This window comes from Adiantum capillus-veneris, chromosome 2 (assembly GCF_014529385.1).
Source record: "Adiantum capillus-veneris isolate H3 chromosome 2, ASM1452938v2, whole genome shotgun sequence".
NCBI lineage: Eukaryota > Viridiplantae > Streptophyta > Polypodiopsida > Polypodiales > Pteridaceae > Adiantum > Adiantum capillus-veneris.
In genome coordinates, this window is record NC_140932.1 from 132,019,102 (window position 1) to 132,037,347 (window position 18,246).

At 44.6% G+C, this 18,246-nt stretch overlaps 1 protein-coding gene and 1 pseudogene across 5 annotated transcripts in view; both read right to left on the minus strand.

Moving 5' to 3' along the window:
* LOC147463648 (uncharacterized) overlaps window positions 1–18,246 on the minus strand; it is a 66,386-nt gene that overhangs the window by 45,476 nt on the left and 2,664 nt on the right. Inside the window, exons 2-4 of one of the 5 annotated variants that reach the window (XM_086489927.1) lie at window positions 6,157–6,287; window positions 5,944–6,036; window positions 5,561–5,623 (exon numbers count right to left, since the gene is read on the minus strand). The exons of 1 other annotated variant lie outside the window; for it this stretch is intronic. The gene's annotated coding sequence lies outside the window, so the exon portion shown is untranslated. Of the gene's footprint in view, window positions 1–5,560; window positions 5,624–5,943; window positions 6,050–6,156; window positions 6,295–18,246 lie in introns of all 5 variants that reach the window. 3 more of the 5 variants (XM_086489917.1, XM_086489922.1, XM_086489933.1) reach the window with 3 other exon arrangements.
* LOC147463649 (uncharacterized) lies at window positions 14,957–16,241 on the minus strand (annotated as a pseudogene).

The window sequence follows — 18,246 nt, forward strand, 5'->3', positions numbered from 1 at the left end:
AGCAACCTGAATTAGCTGAAAATGATTTTCAGCAACATGATAGAGCTGAAAATGAGTTGCCTTATGATGTAGAACCGTTGCCTGAGAATGTAGATCATTGGGTACGTAGGTCAACTCGTTTGAAAAGGCAACCGCAGAGATTTAACCCCTCTTTGGATCATGTAATGTTGACAAATGAGGGTGCACTTCTTACATATAAAGAGGCTAAATCATGTGAGTCAAGCAGTAAGTGGGAGCTTGCGATGCAAGAGGAAATGAAATCCTTGTATGCAAATGATACTTGGGATCTTGTGTCATTGCCTAAAGGGAGAAAGGCTCTTCCTAACAAATGGGTATACAAGATTAAGATTGTGGATGAAAAACCCAAGTACAAGGCAAGATTGGTTGCAAAAGGATATGCACAGAAAGAAGGAATTGATTTTCGAGAAATCTTTTCTCCTATTGTAAAGCTTACAACTTTACGTGTCCTTTTTTGCTCTCGTTGTGGTGCTTGATTTGGAATTGAAACAATGGATGTAAAGACAGCATTTTTATATGGTGACATTGAAGAGGACATATACATGAAACAGCCTGAAGGTTTTGTAGTTCCTACACGCGAGGAACTTGTATGCAAACTGAAAAGGGCTCTGTATGGTTTGAGACAATCATCACGACAGTGGTATAAGAAGTTTGACACTTTTATGTTGTCTCAAGGCTTTAAACGCAGCCATGAAGATCATTGTTTGTATACGAAAAGGGATGAAGATGGTAGTCCCATCATACTTGTTCTCTATGTTGATGCCGTACTGCTTGCCGGGAAACATAAGACTAGTCTTGATGCTGTGAAACGTAAGCTAAATTCAACATTTGCTATGAAGGATTTAGGTGATGCAGAACATATTTTGGGCATGCGTATTAAAAGAGATAGAAAGCTAAAATTGTTGTTTTTATCTCAAGAAAGGTACATTGCAAAAGTACTTGACAGGTTTAATATGGTTGATGCTAAGCCTCTTGGAGTACCTTTACCTCCATACACAGCTTAGCAAAGCAGATTGCTCAAAGGATGAGGTGGCATTGAAAGCAATGAAGGGAATCCCTTATGCATCAGCTTGTGGTTCTCTTATGTATGCTATGGTTGCCACTCGTCCCGACATTGCTTATGCAGTGGGAGTTGTTAGTCGATACATGTCGAATCTTGGCAAAGCGCATTGGGAAGCTGTCACATGCATTCTGAGATATTTGAAAGGTACACAATCAAAGTGTATCTGTTATGGCAAAAGTGACTTAAAGTTGCAGGGATATTGTGATGCAGACATGGCAGGTGACATGGATACCAAGAAATCTACCAGTGGATATGTATTCGCCATTGTTGGTGGTGCAGTCTCTTGGTGTTCTAGGTTACAGAAAATTGTGGCATTGAGTACTACTGAGGCTGAATATATTTCAACCACAAGGCTTCAAAAGAGGCCATTTGGTTGGATAGACGTGCAAAAGAACTGCTCATACACCCGTGTTGGGTTGTGATAGCCAGAGTGCTGTCTATTTAGCCAAAAATGCCCTGTTTCATGCGCGTACCAAACACATAGATGTGCGGTACCACTTCACACGACAAGTATTGGAGGATGATCTAGTCACCTTGACTAAGATCCATACACAAGATAACCCTGCAGATGTTCTCACCAAGAGTCTTGCTAAGGCTCAACATGAGCATTGCATACAGCTGGTGGGAGTTGGTTAACTTAAAGGCGTCATTTATGCCTTTAAGTGGGAGGTTGTTGGGTTAAAGGCCTAAATAACCCCTTTTTGTAATATAAACATGGACACATTTTTTTAAAGTCACTTATAATAAAAGTGGGAAAACCGAAAACTCACTTATTGAGTTTTTCCCAAAAACGTGAGCTCTCTCTCTCTCCCTATTTCGATCCCTAGCGCTTCCTCTCTGCTGCACTCCGCCTCTTGCTTCTTGCCCCAATCCTGCAGTACATCGCGACGCACACCTACCGGTACCTTCTGCTTCACGCTTTCAGGAGTCACTCCGCTCCTTTGTCACAGATTACCTGGATGGAATAGAGTCACTGATTTTCCTTTGGATTTCACTATTCTAATGACAGTATTCTGTTGTATGACTTTATGAATGATGAAAATGAGAAATCTCGATATTGAACCTGAATGATGTGTACTCTCTCATGTGATTTGTTTGAGTGCATGACCTGAAAGACGAAATGACAACACCATTTCGGTCTTGAAAAATCTCTATAGACATGATCACAATAAGGATTAGTTAATCCGACATCAGTGAAGTCCAGGATGGGTCTAGATGTGGTTTAAAAATCCGTTGCTGGCAGTCATGGTCTGTTATGTGATTGATTTGATTTGGATGTGATGTGACTGTCATCTTTGTACAAGTGCTAGATGTGTCTTGTCTAGTCCATTGGTACTTACGAGTCAATGTCTACTGAACATGTTTATGGCCTCTGTCTGTTTGGCAAGCGTAATCGAGGGCGATTACCATTCTTTCAAGAGAGGGGTATGTCACAAACTGCTGACATGACATAACCAACTAATAATAAGTGGTTCCCAACTTGTGGGCAATTGTCGAGGAGCCAAAGGGACACAAAGGGATTAAAAATTGTGTATGGCTAGTTGTACGGACGCCGAAAATAGCCCTTGCTGCTGACATGGCAGAACGTACGGATTTTCATAAATTGCGTTGACAGTGTTGACGTGGCACAACTGTACGGATTTCTGAGAATTGCACTGACAGCTTTTGGGCTTTCTGCTTTTGAGTAACAGTTTTTGAAGCACTGCTTTTAGGCATCCCTTGTAAGTATAAAAGAGCCCTTGGGGCTCACTCTTCAGAGCATCTAGACGTAGAGTCTAAGAGCGGAGAACCCTTGCAAGTTGTACTTTGCTCAAAGATTGATACAAAAAGAAATACCAGAAGGGACGCCAGTCTTTGGGGCCAATCTCTCTTGGCACGGAACCACGTCGGGCCGTGTCGACTCAATTTAACTGTGATTTGATTCCATGAGGTGCTTTAAGTGAATCTCTCTCTCGTGGCACGATAGATTCTAGACTTGGGGTGTCCAAGTTTGTTACAGCCCCTGGGGCCTTACTCTGCAGAGCATCTATCACAAGACGGGCACCATGTGCGAATAGAAAAGAACTGACTGAACAGACTTTTAGCACTTCAATAACAACTGAACTGAGAGAGAGAGAGAGAGAGAGAGAGAGAGAGAGAGACGACACGCGACAAGAGTGGCGGAATTCCACCCTAGAGAGTGTTGGCCCCAAACCTTGGCGCCCCTTTTCATAATTCTTTATATTGCATCAACATAGTACAAGCCAGTACTCCAAACTCTGCACCTTCTCCAGAAAGCATGCTAAAGAATGAGCCCTAGCCTCATATTTAAAGGCCCTAGGCCCCAAAAGCAGTTTTACATGAAAAGCCTTCAAACTTAAAAGCTTTTGGTCCAAAAGCAATGCCAAAAAAGCTGTCAGCGTAAATCACAAAAATCCGAACAACTGCCAAGTCATCAACCAGCGCAAAATGCGGAATTCTGTACAGCTTGCCACGTCAGCAACCATCGTATTTTTCGAAAATCTGCCACATCATTAGCAGCTACGCAATTTTCAAAAATTTGTTGTTGCTTCTGCTTCTTCTAGGGTTTAGGCCCCTCGGCCGGTAGCTCCGTTCTTCAGTAGATCGACACGTCAGCAGTTTGTTACATCTCCCCTTCTTGAAAGAGAGTAATCATCGCGATTATATCATAAGCATATCTGCAAAACAACTCAAGTTAGTCCAAAAAAAATCCCGAGGCACATTTCCGAGGGACAATCAATTTGCTCTTTTTGTTAAGGAGTTAGCTTCTCGTTTCGGCTCTTTTGATGAAGGAGTTAGCTTCTCCTTTCAGCTCTTTTGATCAAGGAGTTAGCTTCTCTTTTCGTCCAGATCGGAACTCTTGATATTCCGGCGTAGTAAAATTAGCCATTACACCCAGACCGTACTGATCTTCCACGGGTGTCTTGATGCACTAAAATTACATACCTAGACAATCTCATCCAGTTAGAAATATTCAATGGTATGCACATCACAATGCAACACAAATGCTCACATATGCATGTTACAAGACATAGAAACATAAAGACGCCGATGAACACTCCCCCCGCAAATAACCATCTATGTCCGGGCCATGAACTGTTCAACGACTCTCTTATCACTCCTCCCGCAAATAACCTAAAAAGATCCGAGTCATAAGATATAGAGGCCTTTTACAACCAAACGCCCCCCAGACCGCAGCCTGCGTCGTTTGGAGGTGCTGAGAGTAACCACTGCTCAAAATTATTAATACTTCCCCCCGTAAATAACCATGCAGGTCCGGGCCATGAGTAACAACAACAATACTCCCCCGGTAAATAACCACAAGGATCCAAGCCATGAGTAAAAACAGCACTTTTCAATCATTCAATACTCCCCCCGCAGATAACCACAAGGGTCCGGGCCATGAGTATGAGGGAGTATAATCACCAATCTTAACAGGATCACCAAACAAGTTCTCAAACAGATTTCAAACTTAAAAAGCAATCTCGACATTAGTCGAGCTCGAAAAGTCGACTGACTTTCCATCCTGAAACTTGCACCAAAAATTAGGGTTAGGTTCATTCCATAAGGTCGTAGCCAAGCCCAGCATGGTCTATCAGCTCTTGGACAAACAGTGTTTCTTTGGCGGCGATGGTAGTCCCACGATCACAATCGCACCGAACCTCCAAGGTTATCAACTCGAGAAGAGACATCTACTGAGACATGTCGAGAAATTCAAGTTATAATCTGTTAGGGTTTCCATGGCAAGCATTTCAAGATACCCCACTCTACCAGAAGTTGCACTCCGAAGGAAGATGTCATAAACCATATAACTTCGGGCAAAATTTTCTTGAAAGCTTGCCAAGTACTTGGAGTATGTTGCTTGGTAGCTATCATCGTCTGCATGGCACTACCTCTGAGAAAAACAGCAGCTCGAAACAAATCTTCGATCCTTCTCTTGCAAGTGATCTTAATGGCTTATGCGCTGTAAGACATGAGCGGTGAGGACGGTAGCGCCCCCGATATGCGATGAAGTAAGGATGGGAGTGCCTAATAAGTCAGAGGTCGGAGCACGAAGCTAAAATTTCCAACGAACTTTTGAAAGTGCAATCTTGCTCTGTCTGCTTCTTGGTAGGAGTGGTATGCTTTCAGAAAAGCACACGCCTGATGCTCCGATACCACTGTCACAAGACGGGCACCACGTGCCAATAGAAAAGAACTGAACAGACTTTTAGCACTTCAATAACAATTGAACTAAGAGAGAGAGAGAGAGAGAGACGACACGCGACACGGAGTGGCGAAATTCCACCCCAGAGAGTGTTGGCCCCAAACCTTAGCACCCCTTTCGGTATTTCTTTATATTGCATCAACATAGTACAAGCCGGTACTCCAGACTCTGCACCTTCTCCAGGAAGCATGCTAACTAGTTTGCCTTGATTGCTTCACTGTGTATATGGTAAATGGTAAGAAGTAAAAAAGTGATAGTGGTGTGGATTTTACCGTATGGCATAGCTCGTAATGATGGCTCCATAGCATCTCTCCTTGAAGCTTCCGCCAAAAACTCTATAACCTCGCATCACAAATGAGATTTCGCATGAAAAGATTATTGGATGTTAACATTTCTCCACTATGATAAAAACAAAATGAGATGCATTTTGTGCATTTCCGATGCTTGTGCCCGTAAAAAGAAGAAAAAACCATACGTACGTATGGTGTGGAGTAGGCACCGTTCTCCACATTTATAAAGATACCGTAGGGAACGTGCCCTTCCCCCGCCACTTTTTTCCCCTCCAGTGTTGAAGGGGGACTTATGCTTCTCCTCCAGTGTCAGAGCGACTTTTTATTGTAAAAATATTATAATTATACAAAGAAGAACTCATTACCGATGTTCTATAAAGCCATGTGTCATTCCACGTTGCCACATGTTGGTGTATTGTCCGTATGTCCCTTTGTTGGACATAACAAGTCTTTGCCACCTTCATATGAAATCTTTTCAATAAAAATGATATAAATTCATTGCTTTATTGTATACAGGATGTAATCTAAGAAATTTTGAGATCACATAGAGGAAATCAAAACACGAAATATAAGTATACCTTTGCTATTGGTCGTCTGCATTGAAGCACAATGTTGAGTGGATCGGTTGCTAGAATTCCCTTGCATTGTTGCATCACCTTCCCACCAGTATGTGTTGTGTCATCGCCATCCCTTCCGCAACTTATGCCAACTGTTGACTGTCACATTCAGTTTTTCTATCATGCCTACCATTACCTACATTACTTTTTATGTCCGGTTGAATATGCCGGATTGTCCGTTTATAAGCTCACATACACATACACATACACAAAGTCACAGTCTTTAAGGCACCTCATCTGGCATACATATCAACCAAAACACGGCCAAGCACGACATCTTTCTCCAAGAGCCCTCAATTCACATCTGCTGAAAACAGCCTAGAGGTTTCTGGCGTCGCCATTGTGGAAAAAATCCTACAATAAGGATCATTTCGCATCAGCCAGAAACTGTCCCTGTGGGGCAAATCTTGCAATTGGTGCATTCTAGCTCTGGATGGGAAGCTTTTCGAGAAGTTCTGGTGCTCTCTAAATTGCGCCGCATCTATCAAACATGTCAATCAAGGCATTGCCAGACACGACATCTTTTTCAACGACTCCGGACTAACAATATCAATGCGAATTTTTATGTCCATACCAACATTGCATAGAGCCACATGCTTTCAAGATGCACATGTGCGTGATTGCATCAGGAGAGAGGCCCTCGATTTGCATCGGCTAAAAACAGCATAAAGATTTTTGACATGGTCCTGTTGTGCATATCCCACAATCCATACAGTCCAAGAGAGGATGTTCCAAACAGAGAGCTCCTCAAGCACTTTCTGTGCTTTTTGAAGTGCACCAAATTTGGCATACATATCAACCAAGGCAATGCCAAGAACGATATTTTTTTCAACTTTCCCTAACTAACAATATCAATGTGCATTTTTATGCACATATCATCATCTTGCGTAGATCCACATGCCTTCAACATGCTTTCGTTGCGCATATCCCGTAATCATTGCATTCCATGAGACGACATTCCAAACAGGAATGTCCTCGAGCACTTTGTGTGCTCCCCAAAGTACACCAGATTTGGCGTACATATCGACCAAGGCATTGTGAGGTATAACATTTTTTTGCAACAACTGGAGACTAACAATATAGAGTGAATCTTGAAGCCCATATCGGCATCCTGCATAGAGCCACATGCCTTCAAGATGCACAAGTAGGTGATTTCATGTCACAAAGTGATGACGTGGCGGACAGCAGAAATCCTAATTTCTGCCAAAAACCCTAAAATTCTTGGAAACCCTAATTTCTGCCAGAAACCCTAATTTCCGGAAATCAAGGAGGCTGAAAAAAAAAATTTGGAAAATGATGAGCGACGCGAATCTTGCTTTTTTTTATAAAAAAAAGAGAAAAGACTCTCTAAGAGAGAGAGAGAACTGATGCTTTTTATTTTAAAAGCTTTTGGGGCTCTGCTTTTGGGCATCCCTTGTAATCTTTAAATTAGTGGTGAGGACCTCACTTCTCAGGGCATCTGGACGCAGAGTCTGAGAGTGAAACCCTAACTGCTCTCTTGTACTTTGATGATTGATTAATACAAAAAGAAATACCGAAAGGGACGCCAGTCTTTGGGGCCAATATCTCTAGGCACGGAACTCCGCCGTGTGATCTGTGAATTGCTTTGAAGTGGTTATTTGGTGCTGTCGCGGTTGATTCTTGACTTGGAGTGTCCAAGTCTGTTACATTTCATATGGACAAAGGCCCTCACTTTGCATCAGCCTAGAGATTTCTAGCCCTGCTCTTGTTGTGCGTATCCCTTAAGGGCACCACATTTAGCAAACATGTCAACCAAGGCATTGTCAAGCACGATACCCTTTTTCAACAGCCCCTGAGTAACAATATCAGCAAGAATTTTTATGCCCGTATCAGTATCTTGCATACAGCCACATGCTTTGAGATGCACGCGTATATGATTGCACCTGGAGAGGAGTCCTCGCTTTGCATCTGCCGTTGAAGGCGGTAGAGAGATACTTCTTTGGGCCGAGACTCAAAAAGGATGTGGAAGAGTTTGTGCGCAGTTGCTTGGTATGCCAGAAGGTCAAGTTTGACAGGCATAAGGCAAAGGGATTGTTACAGCCTTTACCCATACCCACCCACCCCTGGGAAAGTATTGCAATGGATTTCATTTTTGATCTCCCAAGAACACAGAATGATCACGATGATTTTCCGATTACATGGCACGTCTGAGACGATTGTCTCCGACAGAGACCCCAGATTTATGAGTTTGTTTTGGAAGGCAATTGGGGAGAACATTGGCACGCAGTTGCAGTTCTCGTCATCGTTCCACTAACAGACTGACGGGCAATCTGAGATTGCCAATTCAGTGATTTTAGATTTATTGAAGTCTTGTATCTCGGATTAGAAGACTCAATGCGAGAAGAACTTACCTTGGGTGGAATTTGCCTACAATAACACGAACACTCTTCGACGGGGAAGACGCCATGTGAGATTGTTGAGAGTGCTGCGAAGGTTCCATCCTTCCTGAGCACGAAAGATTAGAAATTTGAAGCGGATGAATATTCGCGAGATTTGGATACGGATTTTGCCAAGGTTCGCGAGACTTTGCAGGAGTCTCAAGAACGACAGAAAAAGGCAGCGGATCGCCATCGTCACGATTTGAAATTGGAGGAGGATGATTGGGTGCTCTTACGTTTTGAGAAGGCACGCCTACGAAAGAAAAAGGGAAAGGAGAGGCTTTTTCCAAAGCTTAGTATGCGATACTACGGACCTTTCCAAATCACTGACAAGATACATGATGTCTCCTTCCGATTGAAACTGCCAGATACTTGGAGGATTCACAATGCATTGCATGTGAGTCTCTTGAAACTTGTTAAGGGTGATGTGCCTGACGATGGGGAGCCTGATGAGCAACCCGAAGTGGAAGAAAATAAGGAAGTCCTTGTTCCTGAACAGATTTTGGCACATAACGATACGAAGAAAGGTAAAGTCCGAAGGCGGGTTCTTGGTTAAGTTCAAGAACTTTCCTACATTTGATGCGAAGTGGATGGAGGAGGAGGACCTAGCAGATACTCCTCGGATTGTGAAACTTTCCCTCGATGTTTTGGTTTAGCATAGTCTACTCCAAACGGAACCCAAAATTCAGCTTGGCAGGAGATCTGGTGCAGTGGGATGCACAAGAGGGGAGTCACTCCGCTCCCTTGTCAACAGATGCCTTGATTTTGATACTAAAGTCACTGATGTCTCTTTGAGCTTCAGGGATACTGAGAGTTGACAGTATTCTGTTGGATGACTTTATGAAATGGAATTCCTGATAATGATACTGATTTGTTCTTGACTTCTTGTGAGTGCAGGAACTGATAGACGAAATGACTGCAGCATTTTGGTCTGATTGATCTCGAATAGACATGGTTGCAATAGGGGTTAGTCAATCGGACATCGGTGAGGTCCCGATTGGACCTAGATGTGATTGCTAGCTACATTGCCGATAAATCATGGTCTAAGATCCGAATGAATGTTGAATGTCATGTGATGTCCTGTGATGTCTGGTGATGTCATGTGATGTCGTGTGATGTGACTGTCGATTTGGTACATGTGCTAGATATGTGTCCCTAGTACGTAGGTACTAACAATCAGTGTCTGCTAAGACGGTTTATGGCTTTTGTCGGTTTTGCAGGCGTAATCGCGGTCGATTACAATGCTTTCAAGAGGGGGGTATGTCACACAGTGATGACGTGGCAGACAGCAAAAACCCTAATTTTTGCCAAAAACCCTAAAATTCCTGCAAACCCTAATTTCTGCCAAAAACCCTAATTTCTGAAAATCGCGGAGGCTGAAAAAAAAAATTTGGAAAATGATGAGCGACGCGAATCTTGCTTTTTTTTTATAAGAAAAGAGAAAAGACTCTCTAAGAGAGAGAGAGAACTGATGCTTTTTATTTTAAAAGCTTTTGGGGCTCTGCTTTTGGGCATCCCTTGTAATCTTTAAATTAGTGGTGAGGGCCTCACTTCTCAGGGCATCTAGACGCAGAGTTTGAGAGTGAAACCCTAACCGCTCTCTTGTACTTTGATGATTGATTAATACAAAAAGAAATACCGAAAGGGGCGCCAGTCTTTGGGGCCAATATCTCTAGGCACGGAAATCCGCCGGGCCAGTATTGTGATCTGTGAATTGTTTTGAAGTGGTTATTTGGTGTTGTCGCGGTCGATTCTTGACTTGGAGTGTCCAAGTCTGTTACAGTGGTATCAGAGCACGGCCGATGTCTCTTCTACGGGAAATCCGATCCCCGAATGTTTTTTTCCGCGGCAATGATCAGTCGACTCCCTCTGCATCTGGAGATGCGGGCTGGGATCACAACGAAGATTCAAACAGAGTATGGCCTGCCAAGGCCTACTCAGGCGGAGCAGCAAGAGATGGAGCGTCGTCAATTGATTGGCGATGCGACAAAGATGATGCTCAATTTTGCCAAGGACTCGAAGATGGCGAAATATATGAACCAGACCTCTTTGGAAGAGGTACAGATGGAGTGGCAGAGAACCACAACACCACTACCGAAACCCGTTCTCAAGAAACCTTCTGCCTCCAAGAAAATATACGGAGAAGGAACTGGAGAACGTGGTTGATGCACGGATTGCTCAGCTTTTCGACGTGCAAAAGAAGGACAAAAAAGCACGGCAAAAAGCAGAAGAAAGGCACTGACTTCCCGGGATATTTGGGTCGTCAGTCGACTTTTGACAAGGCAAAGAAACAGAAGAAACGTGTTCGATTTGAAGGAGTACCCAATTCTTCTTCTTCTTCTTCTTCTTCTGATAGTTCTTCTAGCTCCTCAGATTCGAGCGAAGAAGACAAAAAAGGTAAAAAGCGAAGCAAGAAACAAAGCTTCGGAAAGGGCAAGAAAAAGGCAAAGAAGGCTACATCTCGCCCAAAGACTGACAGTTCTACTGAGGACTCGTCTATAGATAGCTCACATTCCGATGACGGAACGTTTTATGCGAACAAGAAGAATTTTTACAAAGCCAACCAGTATGACTTTCTCGAAGATAAAAGCAAGAAAGTCCGAGAGTTTAAGGAAGGTGGCCACTCGATCAAGTTTGATACTTTTCAGGATACTCAGATGCTTCGAAGGCTTTGTCTTTTATGCAGCAGTTTGACATCGCTTTCGCGGGAGGACGCTATTCAGAGCACTCCAAGATTCGTAGAGCTACCTCTTACCTTAAGGGGAATGCTCGTACTTGGTGGTCCACGCTTCTTTTAAACAAGAGTGCGCCAGTTAAATGGCTGAAATTTGAAAAGCTTTTTATTTTCTTCTTGGTTGACGCAAGAATATGAACGAGATATACGAGCTGCTTGGAACCATCTTCGGATGACCAAGAAAGACACAATCAATGCTTATTGTGAAAGATTCTGGAGCTCTTTTCTACCCGCCTCTTCATTCAAGAAGATCTCGTTCAGAGAACAGATTGAGCGGTTTACGTTGGGTCTACCTACAGAGATCCGAGATCACTGCTTGGAACAGAAGTCAGCTTCTATTCAAGAGTTGATGAGTCATGCGAAGCGGGGCTTTGCCATTCACTCTGGCAATTTGACCTACCCCACAGATAAGGCCATGACACAACGAGCCAAACAGACTTCTCGGAATGAAAGCAGAAAGAAAAAGAGCAACCCAGAGAAAAAGGATGCACAACCCAAGCTTACTCCTGAGGAGAGAGCTCGCTTCATCAGAGAGGGGAAGTGCTTTGGATGCGGGGAACATGGACATATCTCCGCGAAGTGCCCATAAAAGGCACAGAAAGAACAGAATGATAAAGACGACGACAGGTCTGAGAGTTCGAGAGCAGCTGAGGAATGTGGCAGAAAAGGCAGATAGAAAAGCAGAACTGGTACCACATGGCGTGGGATCTGCACCGAATCTAATGAATGAAAGTACAAACTTTGCCGCTTTTGGGGCAAAGTGAAGGATCAGGAAGCCCTTTTGAAGGAGCCAAGGCCAACTTCTTTTCACTTGGAATTGGCGGCTCGATTTGGAAGTACGCCCGACAGACTGACGCCATAGGCGGAGGTAGTTCGACTGGCACCCGGATGGGATGTTGCCATTACACCGAGCATTGGCAAACTTCGTTTGCAATGACAGGGGTGTTCAGGGCACGCGAGTGACGTTCTACTCGGGATCCCTTGGTACCACAAGAACAGTGTAGAGCTTTCTGGCCCTGCCGTGCTCCTATTGTGCGTATCCCACAAGCCTTTTTTTGTGTGTCTATATCAGCATCTTGCGTAGAGCCACAATGTGCATGCCTTTAAGATGCACGCGTAGGTGATGCGTCTGGAGATAGGCCCTTGCTACGCACCAGCTGAAAACAGCCCACAGCTTCCTAGTCTTGTCTGGGCATATCCTGCGATCAGTGCGTTCCACAAGATGACATCCCGCACAATAACCTTGTAGATTTTTGGCCATGCGAAGATTTTTGGCCATGCTCCTGTTGCGTATCCCACAATCAATGCATTCCAAGAGACGACATCCGGATGAGAAACTCCTCAAGCACTTTTGTGCTCTCTGAAGTGCACCACATGGCATACATATCGACCAAGGGATTGCCAAGCACGGCTTTGAATTTTTAAGCTCATATCAGCATCATGCATAGAGCCACATGCCTTCAAGATGCACGCTTAGGTGATTCCATCTGGATAGAGACCCTCACTTTGCATTCGCTAAAAACAGTGTAGCAAAAAGCCACATGCCTCCAAGTTGCACCCGTATGTGATTGCATCAGGAGCTGCAGGAGAGAGGCCCTGGCTTTGCATCTGTTCGCTAAAAACAATGTAGAGCTTTCTGGCCTTGCCCTGCTCCTATTGTGCGTATCCCGCAAGCCTGGAGCTTTTTTTTTGTGTCTATATCAGCATCTTGCGTAGAGCCACAATGTGCATGCCTTTAAGATGCACGCATAGGTGATTGCGTCTGGAGATAGGCCCTTGCTACGCACCAGCTGAAAACAGCCCACAGCTTCCTAGCCTTGTCTGGTCATATCCTGCGATCAGTGCATTCCACAAGATGACATCCCGCACACTAACCTTGTAGATTTTTGGCCCCGCTCCTCTTGCGTAACCTGCAATCAATGCACTCCAAGAGACGACATCCGGAGAAGAAACTCCTCAAGCACTTTTGTGCTCTCTGAAGTGCACCACATTTGGCATACATATCGACCAAGGGATTGCCAAGCACGACATTGAATTTTTAAGCTCATATAAGCATCATGCATAGAGCCACATGCCTTCAAGATGCACGCGTAGGTGATTCCATCTGGATAGAGACCCTCACTTTGCATCCGCTAAAAACAGTGTAGCGTAAAGCCACATGCCTCCAAGCTGTAGATTGCATTAGGAGTTGTAGGAGAGAGGCCCTGGCTTTGCATCTGTTCGCTAAAAACAGTGTAGAGCTTTCTGGCCGTGCCATGCTCCTATTGTGTGTATCCCGCAAGCCTGGAGCTTTTTTTTGTGTCTATATCAGCATCTTGCGTAGAGCCACAATGTGCATGGCTTTAAGATGCACGCGTAGGTGATTGCGTCTAGAGATAGGCCCTTGCTACGCACTAGCTGAAAACAGTCCATAGCTTCCTAGCCTTGTCTGGGCATATCCTGCGATCAGTGCGTTCCACAAGATGACATCCCGCACACTAACCTTGTAGATTTTTGGCCCTGCTCTTGTTGCGTATCCCGCAATCAATGCACTCCAAGAGATGACATCCGGACAAGAAACTCCTCAAGCACTTTTGTGCTCTCTGAAGTGCACCACATTTGGCATATATATCGACCAAGGGATTGCCAAGCACGACATTGAATTTTTAAGCTCATATCAGCATCATGCATAGAGCCACATGCCTTCAAGATGCACGTGTAGGTGATTCCATCTGGATAGAGACCCTCACTTTGCATCCGCTAAAAACAGTGTAGCGTAAAGCCGCCTAGAAGCTGCACCCGTATGTGATTGCATCAGAGAGAGGCCCTGGCTTTGCATCCTATTGTGTGTATCCCGCAAGCCTGGAGCTTTTTGGCCATGCTCGTGCAATCCTCTCCTCTCCCTCTGCTAAAAACAGTGTAGAGCTTTGTGGCCCTACCCTGCTCCTATTGTGTGTATCCCGCAAGCCTGGAGCTTTTTGGCCATGCTCGTGCAATCCTCTCTTCTCCCTCTGCTGTCGCTGCCTTTCAGAACTTTTTTTTAATCTTATTATTTCTGCACCATCATTTTCAACTTCTCTGTCCAATGAAAACCAACCAGCTGGACTGCCTCTCCTTTCAAGGTTTCCAAAATCGCTCTTAGATAATCAAGGTAAAGACTGCTTACTCTACTCAACATCTAGCACATCGACAAATTTCCAATCAAAGGATAGAATTTGCAGTAACATGATACAACCTTATGGCAAAGAGCCAACCAAGCTAAATTGTTGCCAAATACAATATTGCAGATGTGAGACACCCTATGCATTTTAAAGGTTTAAACCTACGTGGGCTTTCTGCCAAAGAGAAAAGAGAGTATCATAAGCCACCACCCCTGTTCAATCCATTCACCGTTCCCAGAGAAACTTGTCAATGCCTTCATCCCCCGCTCACCCTTTTGAACAAAAAAAGGTAGAGCAAAAGAAAAGGAAAGACTCCCTTCTATGCCCTACTTTTATACTTCTTGGCAAGGGACTTCCTTGAAAAAAGGCCAGCTCTCTACCTTCTTGTGGCATATAACAGTTTCCACAAAAACCAATTTCTCAAAAATTCCCTCCACAAAATGTGGACCATTCGGCAAGAGTCTTGCAATGCTAATCCTCCTTGCTTGCTACCTACTCCTTCTTTTGTAGACTCTCCTCGCATCAGCCAATATCCCTGCTGTCATTCACCTCTGCATTGATGAGCAAAGGCTCCACCTCACCTTGTTTCCTGCTTCGCCGATTGTAAACTCTCTTTGAATCAGGGACAAACTTTATTGCCTTGGTCATGATGCTGTCAGAAGGGCACGATCCAAAATCAAGTGGTTTGATGGACGAAGTTTGCAATGCCTCTGAAGGTGAAACAGATCCACTAACCTTCACCTTGGTTGCATCGGTTAGGGTTTTGTGTTTTTTGGGCTGTCTCAATGACCGAGAAGACGACGCATCTTTTGTTTTATCATCACATTGTGCAGTATGATCACTAAACTTACTGCTAACATCGGCATTGTGATGAGGCGAAGAGGTTTTTTGATCTGTTCGACACATTCTTGATGAAGATTCATCATTACCAAGTTTAAGAGCCTGCTCATTCACAACCCTCCTGGACTCACCATTCACGTCAAGTCGGAGAGGGGGTTCAAGCTCACCTGCAACCTCACAGATGAGGTTCCATTCGGCAGTCGAAATGGGGATGACAGAGAGTCGCAGCTGATGAAACATGATGAAGTTGAGTAAGCCATCTTCCTGCTTGAGACGAGAAAGAGAAAGGGGTTCTGAGAGCTTCAATACAGCTTCAATGTCGACCATGTCGTGCTTTCCGGAGGCATCAAAGGGGTTAGAAGGCTTTGCAGACATGGGCAATGCCCACGATTTCTTTAGCTTTGGAGCCGCTGTGGTAGAAGAAGCAGAGACCGCCTAGCTCCATGGCATGGAGGTGCTTCTGCGCCTACGCATTGCGCACGCCCCGATTCGCTTGTTGGTGCTCCCAGGACCATTCCTCTGGTTCCGTCTTCAACAACCAGCATCCCGCCATTGCGACTAGTAAAACTCCGGCACATAAAAAGACCAGATTGATTTCATCAAAGCTGAGTCCTATTGTGTAGGAAAGGGTGTTTTCGAAGGTTCTTTTTTTGCGTAGAGGAGGGGTTGCTCAGTTTTGGAGCAGCGCAGATTGAAAGAAGGGAGATGATAGCGGGTTAGCATGTATGCAAAGCATGGAAAAATAATTACCTCTGCTCTTGCGTCAATTGCGCTCTCTCTCTCTCTCTCTCTCTCTCTCTCTCTCTCTCTCTCTCTCTCTCTCTCTCTCTCTCTCTCTCTCTCTCTCTCTCTCTCTCTCTCTCCACTAGGCGAGGAGTAAAACAACGGTGTTATAAGTTGCTACGTTTGCTGCTTCTTTTTCAATCTCTTTTTTTAAACGCCATTGCTTTCCTCTCTCTCTCTCTCTCTCTCTCTCTCTCTCTCTCTCTCTCTCTCTCTCTCTCTCTCTCTCTCTCTCTCTCTCTCTCTCTCTACATCCTCATTTAGCAGGCCAATCACATGTGGCCACATGGCATAGCTATCCTTGCTCCTTTCACTAAATCGATCTTACATAATCAAGGTAAAGAATGAGCCCTTGCCTCATATTTAAAGGCCCTAGGCCCCAAAAGCAGTTTTACATGAAAAGCCTTCAAACTTAAAAGCTTCTAGTCCAAAAGCAATGCCAAAAAAGCTGCAAGTGTAAAACACGAAAATCCGTACAACTGCCACGTCATCAACCAACGCAAAACGCGGAATTCCGTACAAATTGCCACGTCAACAGCCAACATATTTTTCGAAAATCTGTCACATCATCAGCAACTACGCAATTTTCGAAAATCTGTTGTGCTTTTGCTTCTTCTAGGGTTTAGGTCCCTTAGCCGGTAGCTCCGTTCTTCAGTAGGTCGACACGTCAACAGTTTGTTACAGCATCTCGACACAAAGTCTTAAGAGCAGAGGACCCTCGGGTGTTGATGTGATCAATAATAAAGAAATGTCGAAAGGGACGCCAGTCTTTCGGGCCAGTGCTTTTGGGCACGAAACTCCGTCATGTCGTGTCAACTCTCTCTCTCTCTCTCTCTCTCTCTCTCTCTCTCTCTCTCTCTCTCTCTCTCTCTCTCTCTCTCTCTCTCTCTCTCTCTTTATCTTTTTATCTATATATATATATATATATATATATATAGTAATGTGCAACGGAAGTGAATGAAGGTGTATGGCTCAAGATGAGTGATCAGTGAGTGCTCAAGGTTCCTTTTACTAACGGGAAGGGAGAGCCTTCCTTGACTTAATGAGAGAATGTGCAATGACAAAAACAGAGTGGAAAATTGTGAGTGCAAATGCATGAGAGTGCTAGAGAGAAAGAGAGAGAGAGAAGAGTCAACACCAGATGGGGTCCAAACCCCCTCCAAGAGCCCCCCTCTCTATTGCTAGAGAAGTATTTTCAACAGTCACAAGGGACGCATTCCGGGACAAGGAACGGGGGACGGGGCTCAAATGGATTTTTAGTGTAAAAAAGAGGCGAGACAGCAAGTGGGGACGGAAGGAAGCCCGAAAAAGGGCGTCCCCTGTGACTATGGTATTTGCTTTAGATTGCACAAGGTCTGGTGCAATGCTTCTAGATGCTATGGTTTGTCGTCGACAATGTCAATGACGATGACGACGTCAAGGTCGATGCTAATGGCTGAACTGCTGAAATCTGAAAACGCTAGGCTTGCCGATGGGATCTGAGTCGTGCGGCGAGCCTGTTGGGTTGATATGTTGCTGAGGATGTCGTATGCAGCTGAAAACTGCAAAATGCTGGTTGTTCGATGGGCTGAAAACTGAAAACGCCGATGGATCTGTGGGCTGAAATCTCCTACTGTCGTCTTGACTACGATGGAACGGCCGATTGCGACGAGGGAAGCTGGATCAGATCGAATTCTGCAAAGCTATCCTTGCCAATAGAAAACGCTGATGGCTGGGATCTGCAAACGCTGGATCATGCTGAGAAAAAACGCTAGGGAGGTTGGTCTCCTGCCGGAGCTGTTGGGCCTCTCTTTCTCTGCTTCATCTGCTGTCTATTGGCGCCCCCTGCCTCCCTTTATAGGTGAAATATGCTGGGTCGAGCAGGGCTAAATCAGCCCCACGATTTAGGAAAATGATAAGTCACGACTCACTTATTAATTAAAATGACTTATAAGAGGTGTTTCGCATGCAGTTGCAAAATTGGGTTCCTATGGTGGAGCATGCTCATGCTGCATACTGATGGTTTGTGCAATTAGAGGGTATGTAGCTAATCTAAGTGCCTGGACATGCACGGCTTGCGTACAGGCTCACAAGGGTGCCAGAGCACTTCCTAGGCTACCTAAACCCTAGAAGTGGGTTCAGCTTGTCCACATGCACATAGGGTTAGATGTGCACG